The 9,069-nt window shown below is 59.8% G+C and overlaps 1 long non-coding RNA gene across 4 annotated transcripts; it reads left to right on the plus strand.

Moving 5' to 3' along the window:
- Positions 1-271: 271 nt before the first annotated feature.
- Positions 272-3,768, plus strand: LOC141966920 (uncharacterized). 4 transcript variants are annotated; one of them, XR_012634634.1, is made up of 3 exons: positions 272-367; positions 1,441-1,884; positions 3,299-3,768. It is a non-coding gene; the product is annotated as an uncharacterized LOC141966920 (long non-coding RNA). The 4 variants fall into 4 exon arrangements; XR_012634632.1 differs by lacking the exon at positions 272-367 and adding an exon at positions 413-552; XR_012634633.1 differs by lacking the exon at positions 272-367 and adding an exon at positions 756-915.
- The last annotated feature ends 5,301 nt before the right edge of the window (positions 3,769-9,069 follow it).

The following is a 9,069-nucleotide window of genomic DNA, read 5'->3' on the forward strand; positions in this document are numbered from 1 at the left end:
TCCACCCGTCCAAAGAGCCCTGAGGCTGCTCTGACCGACACTTCGGTCACCCCGCTGAGTTCTGGGTCACAAGGCGAGACTGCGCTGCCCTGCGCTGCGGCCGTGCCGGAGCTCCTCCCTCTCCGGGGGGTTATAAGATTCGGCAGCGTTGGTCCCGTCGGCCCGCGCACCGGAGCGGTCTCGCCCAGCGGCTCCTCCCGCTGGCCGGGGAAGGTTCCCCCGGCGGGGAGAGGCGACCTGCGGCGTGCGGCTGCGCCGGGCGGCCCCCGGAGTGCGCGTGCGCGGCGGCGGCCCCGCGACCGGAGGACCGGCGGCCCATAGAGCGCGAGCTCGGAGGAGTGACGGGCATCTCCGGCGTTTATTAACGGTGCTGGTCGCTATAGTTACCGGGGGGGGGGGAGCGTGGGCCGGGCCGGAGGAGCCGCAGGGGCGGGCAGGGAGGCTGCAGGCAGCGACCCCTCCCTGTCCGGGGCCGGTGCTGGAGGAGGAGCCGGTGCGAGCCGAGGCAGGAGCGGAGCCGCGCGGCCGGTCGCCTGGCGGCTGCGGGGAAAGGTGCGGCGGGACCGGGGGCGGAGGCCGCTCCGCGTCGGGGCCGGGCGGCGGCGGCGCTGCCCGGAGCCGCGCGGGGCTGCGCTCGGCCGGGCTTCCGGGTGCGCGGGCGGCGCGGCGGGAGCCGTAGTCACGTGCAGGGGGCTTCCGGTCGGCCATGTTGGCTCCCCGGGGCACGCCGGGAGCTGCAGTTTCTGCGCTCTCGGTTCCCCGCAGCTGCGGCGCTGGCGGGCGCGCGCGGCACGGCACAGCCCTCGGTACCGGCGCGGCCCGAGACGCGGTTTTGTGGCGGTTTCCCGCGGGCTGCCCGCGGCTCCCCGAGACGCGGTGTGCCCCCCGGCCCGGGGGTGCGCATGCGCGGCGGAGGTGAGTGTTGGGGCTCCGGCCGGGCCGGTCCGCGGCAATAAGGGTCCCTGCCGCCTCTGTGCCCCCTCCCGAGGCCGCGCTGGGGCCGCGCGTGTCCGTTCCTGCCCCGGGGATGCCGTCGGCTGCGCCCAGCTCGGGCTGGCGTGGGGTGTCTCTGCCCGGCCTGGCGCTCCTCACGGCTCGGGGGCCGAAAGGGACGGGCGGAGCCGAGCCTTCCCGGCCGTGGGCAGCGGGGCGGGAGCCGCCGCGGCTGGAGCTGGAGGGGCCGGAGAAAGGGAAGGAAGGAGAACGTCAAGGGCATGTGGGCAGCAGCCGCCTCGCCCTGCAGGGGGAGAGCGCCTGCCTCTCCGGGTGAGCGAGGAGCCCTCTGCACAGTCCGCAGCGGGCCGGACCGCCAGCGTGCGCCCGGGGTCTGTGCGCGTCACCCCAGGCGCGGAACGGCCGCGGAGCGAGCGAGCGAGCGAGGCTGCGTGTGTCGGAAGCCACGTCTTGTAAGAGCCGAGAGACACCCGCGTATTCTTTTAGGGGGAGGTCAGCCAGGCGAGTGGAGTTTCAGAAGAAGAGGAGGGGCAGGAGGAAGGAAGGAGAAAGAAGCATCTGACCTGTCCAGTTCTCCCGGCAGTGCCTCTCTCTTGTCTTGCTGCTCCCTTTTCTTTTTCTGTCTGCACTTCTGACTGCTTGTTCTGTACCTTTTGCATCACTTCTCAGTCCATTTCTCTCTCGATCCTTCCGTTCTGCTCCTCACTTATCAGTTTCTCTCTCTTTCCTCTGTCCTACTCCTGCACGTAGTGTGTGATTGAATGAGGTTCTGTGTCTAGCAGGCCTCATCTTGTAAGAGCTGTGAGACACCTACATCTTCTCATAAGTGGAGGACAGCCAGGCACCTGGAGCTGTAGAAGAGGAAGGGAGAAGGCAAACAGAAGGAGGAGTCTGACCTGTCAAATTCTCCTGGCAGCGCGGAGAACTGCAGTAAGTCCTGAGCTCTTGGGCCCCTCTCATCCCTCTTGTGTGGCCTGGTCCCTCCCTGTCTTTCTCCTAGACTCCTCTCTTTCTGGTGCTGCTCAACTTTTTTTGCTCACCTGTATCTTCCGTCTTGCTTGGAGCATCTCCCTGTCCCCATCTTGTAGGTCTTCCCTTTCTCTGCCCTGTACCCTGCCGCTCTTGTTGCCTTTCTCCATCCCTCTCTGTCCAGCTCCCTGTTCCTATTGATTCCTCTTTCTTCTTCCTGCACCCGCTGCTATTCCCTGCGATCTCCATCTCTCTCTTGCCTGCTCCCTGTCCCCCGTTTTTCATTCGTACCTCCGTCCCTCATAGACTGTCTGGCCTTTTTCCTCGGTGTCTTTCTCTCTGGCTGACTCCCTTCTGCTGTTTTTCATTTCCTCCCTATCCATCTTGTTGCCCATCGCTCTTTTGTCTTCTCTCTCTCCATGTGTCGCTGTCTGTCTTCCAGTCACTGTTCTTTAATTCCTCCCTCTTCCCTGTAGCTTGCTGCTATTTTTTTTTCCCTGTTCTCCATCATGCTCTGTCGGGTGCCCTGTCCCTGTTTATCAGTTCCTCCCTCTGCCCTGCGGTCTGTCTCTTTTCACCATTTAATTTTTGCCTCTCTGTCTGGCTCCTTGTGCCAGGTTTGTGAATTCCTTCCTCTGTGCCCTGTACCCCCTGTGATCTTTGCTGCTTTGTGGCCTGTTTCTGGCTGGCGCTCTGTTACTATTCAGTAATTCCTCTCTCGATGCCTTGTAGTCTGTTGCTTTTGTCTTTTCTCCATCTCTCTGTTTCCCCTGTTTTAGAATACACCCCCCCACCCCCACCCCCCTTCTTTCTGTATGCATCAGGATTAGTTTTTGGCTCCAGGTCTCATTTTTTCTGTGTCTCTGTCCCTGTTTCCTAATTCTTCCTTCTCTGCCCTGTCACATGTAGCTATGTGATTTGTTTTGTGTTCCTTCCCTGCCCCTTCCCTCCATGGTTTGCTGTCCTGACTCCCCATCGCTGTTGCTTTTTCCTCCCTCTGTGCCCTGTTCTCTGGAGCTTTTTTGTCTTTCTTCCATCTTGCTTGGTCTAGCTCCCTGCTCCCCCCCTTTTTTTTTTTTTCCCCTCCATGTCTGTTGTGCCACCCATCCCAGCTTTTTTTTTTTTCTGCATCTCTATGCTGCTGCTCGTCCTTCTTTGTTGGTTTCTGTCCTGCTCCTCCTTCTTCTTTCTGCTGCCTGTTTTCTTCTCTCCCTGCTGCTTTTTTTTCTCCATATCCACGTTGGGTTCCCTGTCCCCATCCTCTCACCGCCCCATTGCTCATCTCTTGTTTTCTCTCTACCCCCGTACTAGTCAGCTAGCTGCCACCTTTCTTCTGTCTTCTTGTGCCCTGCATCTTGCTCCTCATGTTTGGCAGTTTCCAGCTCTGCCCTGCAGCTTGTTGCTCCAGGAACCGACTGACTGTTCCCGGCTGGACTGAGGAGCGTGGCTCCGGGAACAAGCGCCAAGGTGTGCCAGGGGCAGGGGCAGCATTAGGGGCCCTGAGCCCCGGAGCAGACTCACTCCCTTCTGGGACTTGTTCTGTGTGTGACTGAATAAACACTTGCTGTCTGCCGGCTGCCTTTTGTGCTTCCTTTGCCCCAGGTGAGGGGCTGGGAGGGGTGATGATGCTCTGTGGGGGTGGGTGATGGCCTCCAGCTGTGGGCTGGGGCTGGAGGGGCCCCAGGTGTGGGCAGTGAGGCTGATGGCAGCGGCCCCTCCCTGTAAAGGGCTTGCTCCGGGTGGAGGGGCGGGTGCTGCTGTTAAGAGCAAGGCAGCCGTCGGAGGGGTCGGTGTCAACCAAGGGAGGAGCAGAGCAGTCGCTGAGCATTGCTGGGCCCTGGCTGCACCGAGGGAGAAGGTGAGTGGAGCCGTGCAATCAGCTGGCAGCTCCTGGGGAGGATGGCGGTGCCTGCAGGGTGGCAGTGTTGGAGGTGGTGGCAGGGGCTGCCCCGAGCCGGTGGTGAGGCTTCTGGGTGCATTGGTGGGGGTTCGGAGGGGTGAACAATGGTGTTCCTGCAGGGTCAGAAAGCAGAGAAAACTGCCTCTCGCAACCCAGCGGGAGCTGTAGTCCTGGCGTGTGGGGTTTCTGGCCAGCCGCGTTGGTTCCCTGGGTCACGCTGGGATGCGGGGTCTTACAGCGCTTGGCGTGCAGGCGGCCGTGCCGCGTTGGCCAGCGCGTGCCAGGAGCTGTAGGTTCTGCAGACTCGGCTGCCAGGCAGCCGCACCGCTCGTGGGCGCCCGTAGCGCGGCGCAGTCCTCGCTACCGCCGCGGCCCCTGTGGCGCAGCACGAGGGATAGTTTTGTTGCCGCTTTCACGTGGATTCCTGGGGGCTTCCAGCTGCTCCTCACCAAGCGTCGTGCCCGTTCCTCGAGAGCGTGTGCGCAGTGACGTGCCGCTCGGCCGCCGCTCGTGCGGGGGGTGGCGCTCGCCCGCGCTCACCGCCGCTGCCTGGCAAGCGACACAGAGGTGCCCCCGTGCCCCACGCTGCCGCCCGCCAGCAACGTCAGTGCGATGCTCCGATGCCCGTGGGGGGGTGCGGCCACGCTCGGTGCCCCCTCCTGGTAAGGAAATGCCGCCGCCGCCCCACGTCACGCTGCCGGCGGGCGCTCGGTGCGCAAAGGGCAGGACTGCAGCGCCGGCCCCGCACAGGTGTGCGGCACCGCCAGAGCCGCCTTCCTGCTGCCGCAGCGTGAGGCTTGCTGGGCGTGATTCCTGGTGGTGGGCGAGGGCCGAGGCCGCCGGTGAGGCCAGCCAGCCCCTTTGGCAGGTGTGGGGGCCCCTCCTGCCCGCTGGCCACACGGCAGCGGTGGGGCAGGAAGCTTCACACCGCCCGCTGTGTCAGGCCTCCGCTCTGCTGGAGGTGATCCGGGCCGGGGGAGCCGCAGAGAGTTACCTGAGAGCTGGGACAAAGGCAGAGGGGAAGAAGATGGGTGTCCCCCGGGGGTTGGTGCCGGGTGCCTCCCCAGCTTGCCAGAGCTCCCCTTGAGCTGGTACTGGCCTCGCCCGCACCGTGTCCTGGCCCCAGGTCTCGCGCCTCACCCTGAAGCCCGTCCCGTAGCCCCAGGTCACCCCCAAGCCCCGCGGGGATGGCGGCAAGCCGGCCCTTGGCGCCTCCGCAGGAGCCCCTGTGGAAGGGGGGCTCCGGCCAGGGGCGATCTACGGTAATAACGGCAGTCGCTTCACCTTCTCCCAGAGGCCTCACCGGGGCCGCGCTTGCCTGTTCCTTCCCTGGGGATGCTGTCGACTGGACCCACTTCAGAACTGTGTGGGGTTCTCTGCCTGCTCTTGTGCCCCTGCAGCAGAGAGGTGAGAAGGGACAGGCCCCTGGGACGTTTTCTGGCTGTGGACAGGAGCCGCCACAGCTGAAGCTGCAGAGGCCTGAGATGGGAAAGAAGAAAATCAAGGGCATGTGGGCAGCAGCTGCCTTCCACTGCAGGAAGAGAGAGCCTGCCTCTCTGGGCGAGGCAGGAGCCCTCTGTACAGTCCGCAGGGCCGGACCACCAGCGTGCGATCAGGGTCCGTGCGCGTCACCCAGAGCGCGGTACGGCCGCGCAGCGTGCGAGCGAGGCCACATGTGCAGGAAGCTGCGTTTTGTAAGAGCCGAGAGACACCCGCGTGTTCTTTGAGGTGGAGGGCAGCTGAGCGACTGCAGCTCCAGAAAAGGAAGGGAGAAGAGAAGGAGAAAGAAGGGTCTGAATTGGCAAATTTTTCCTGGCAGTGCTGAGACAGTTGCGGACCCTGGGGGCCCTGTTGCCCCTCTTGGACGTTTTGGGCTGTCCCCTGGCCCCCTCTCTATCCCATGCTGCTATGATTTTTGTTTGTCTTTTCTTCCCTGTATCTCTGCTCTCGTTCGTTCCTGCTCCCACTCCCTCTTGTGTATTCTTCTAGCTCTCCCTTTTTCTTTCTTCGAGATGCTTGGTCCTGCTCTCTCTCCTTCCTTTGTTTCATCCTCCCTTTCTCTCCTGTAACCTAGCGCTGTTATTTTCCTTTTTCAGTTCTTGTTTCAGATCGGCTTTGGGGTCTCTTTTTGCCCACAGCTTTCTCTGGCCTGTTCCCAGGCATTGTTATCCTCTGCGAGCCTGTCTGCCGCTCCATGTGCCTGCCTTCCCATTTCCCTCCTTCCTTGTCTTCATGCCTCTATCCTGTGACCTCACTCATGCCTCCCCTGCTCCTGTATCTCCCTGTCCCCGTCCTCCACCCTGTTCACCTCGCCCTCTCTCAGACCCTTTGTGCTGCTCCCTGTCTCGACTGTTGATGGCTTCATCTCTCTCTTTTGTTCTCTCTTCCTGCCTTCTCTCATGCTCCAAGTCTGTCCTTCTCTGTGTTACTCTTGTTGGTTCCAGGCCAGCATCCTACTGCCTGTCTCTCTCTTCCGCAGTCGTCTCCTGCTGTCCAGCTCCCTGTGGCTCACCTCTCTTCTAGATGCCTCCGTGCTGCCTCCTCTCCTTGCTGATCCCCCCGCCCTGCTCCCCATCGCTGCCTTGGCGCTCTTTCACCACACCACTCCTGCCCTAAAATACTCGCCCTGTAAATGCCGACCCCACCAATACTGCCCCCCCCAGGCTCCCCACAGAAACGATCCCCTCAAATACGCTACCCTGAAACACTTCCTGTAAAATAGTCCCCTCTAAAAAGTCCCCCAGCAAATAATCACGTGGAAGTGCTCCAAGTTCAAAATATACCCCTGCGAAATAATATTCCTGCCACCCCTGGACCCCCCGTGAAATAATAGTCCCCCCCTGAAATAAGAATTCCCCCCCACCCCCTGAAATAATGGTCCCCAAAAATACTTCCCCCCCCCCCCGCCCCCGAAATAACAATGCTTCTGCCCATGAAATACGGCTCCACCACCGAAATGATACTGCTAGGAAAAAATCCCCGCCCCTCACGCCGCCCTTCCTTCCCCCGCCCAGCCAGTAGAATAATACACCCTTCCAAATAATACTCGCCCAATAATACCCCTGGAAATATTATACCCACCCCCCTTGGAATACTACTATGCCTCCCAGTGAAATAATGCACTCCTCCCTGACACCCCCCCCCCCCAATAATGCTCTCCCTGACCCCTGCTGAAGTAAGGCTCGCCCCCCCATGTGAGATGACTCCCCCCCCCCCCGTGTGAAATGTTGCTATGGCCCTGAGAAAGAACACTCACTCAGCACTCCACCCCCCCACCCCGGATATAATACTACCCCCAATAATATTGCCCCTCCCATACTCCACCCTACCCCCCATTATAAAACTCTCTGCCCCACCGGAGATATAACACTCCCCCTCAATATAAAAATTACCTTTGATATCAAACAAGATACTGCTGCGCTCCTGCGAAATACCACTCCACCACTGCCTGCTAAATACTTCTTCCCCCCACCTCACGAAATAAGATAATTCTAATGTCTGCTTCCTTGCAGTCTCTCACACATTTTGGTCCTTCCACCTCTATTTGGCCTCCAATTACACTTGAACTCTACTTTCTCCAATCCCCTCCTGCTTTCAGCCTCCAGTATTTTCTGGCCTCTACTTATGTTTTTAGCCTCCCACCCTGTTTCAGCTGACCACCTTTCTTCAGCCTACAATTTTTTCTGGCCTGTACTGCCCTCCAGCCTCCCACCCCCTTTCAGGCTCCCGCCTTTTTTATGGTCTCCAATATTTTCTGGACTCTTCTGCCTTCCAACATCCCAACCCGTTTTGGATACCACATTTTTCTGGTCTTTATTTCTCTTCCAGCCTCTCTTTTAGGTCTCTTCCAGCTTTTCTGCACTGCCTGCGTTCCTGCCTTGATGTGCTCTTTGAAGAATTGAATCGATGGAAGACTTTGAATCTATTGGTTGCTTCATCTCTCTCTCTTGTTCTCTCTTCTGTCTTTTCTCGTTCTCCACCCGTCTGTCTTTCTCTCTGTTGCTCTTGTTGGTTCTAGGCCAGCATCCCACTCCCCGTCTCTATTTCTTCCGCAGTCGTCTCCTGCTCTCTGTCTCCCTGTTGCTCACCTGTCTTCTGGATGCCTCAGTGCTGCCTCCTCTCTTTCCTGATCCATCTGGCCCGTTCCCATCCCTGGCTTGATGCTCTTTCTCCACCTCTCTGCCTCGGACCTGTCCCTCTTCTCATCTCTCGGTTGCTACTGTTTCTTTCTCCATCACTCCCTCACTGCCTCTTCCTTTTCCCCTTTTCCCTTCTTCTCTCGGTCCTCCATCCTCTGCCAAGCATTTTGCCTGTAGAGATCCATACCCCTCTCGGTGGTGTTCTTTCCTACTACAAACTCATGCCCAGCTCCCGTGCCCTTCCCTTCTGCTCCGTGGGCCTTTCCCTTTCAGCTCGTAGCCCGTCCCGATCCCTCTCCCTTTCTCAATCTGTTGCTCTCTCATGCCTTCAATCCGTCTGTCTTCTTGACCGTCCCTTGCTCTCCCTCCTTCCCACCTTCCTTTCCCCCCACAGGTGATTTCTCTCTGTCTTTCTAGTCTCGACCCATCATTACCTCTCTTCCTCTGTCTTGCTCCGTGATCCTGTTTTGCTTCCAACATATGCCTGTAGATCCCCCCCCCTTCCTTTTCTAAGTGATTTCACCGTCTCTAATTCCACCAGGGCCTCTCATCCCTTTTTGTCTTCCCAGCCCTTTTCAAACACTAATGCCCATCAGAGCGTGCACCTCCTTTCAGCATCTCCGCTTTCCTGGCAGAAATTTGCCCTGGGGTGTCTAGGCCTCCACTTTCCTGCAGCCTGCCAGTCATTTTGGTCCTTCCACTCCATGTGCACCTCCACTTTTTTCTGCCCTTCACTTACGCCAAGCCTCTCTCCCTCTTGCAGCCTGCCTGCCTGCCTCCCTTCGTCCTGCAGCCTCTTGCAGCCTGCCTGCGTGCCTGCCTCCCTTCCTCTTATAGCCTCTCACAGCCTCTTGCAGCTGGCCTGCCTGCCTGCCTCCCCACTTCTTGCAGCCTCTTGCAGCCTGCCTGCCTCCCTCCCTTACTCTTGCCTGCTCCCCCCCTCTTGCAGCCTCTTGCAGCCTGCCTGACTGCCTCCTACCCACTTTCAAACTCTTGCAGACTGCCTGCCTCCCTCCCTTACTCTTGCCTGCTCCCTCTCTCTTGCAGCTTGCCTGCCTGCTTCCATCCCTCTTGCATCCTCTTGCAGGCTTCCTGGCTGCGTCCTTC

This window comes from Athene noctua, chromosome 16 (assembly GCF_965140245.1).
Source record: "Athene noctua chromosome 16, bAthNoc1.hap1.1, whole genome shotgun sequence".
In the NCBI taxonomy this organism is placed as follows: Eukaryota; Metazoa; Chordata; class Aves; order Strigiformes; family Strigidae; genus Athene; species Athene noctua.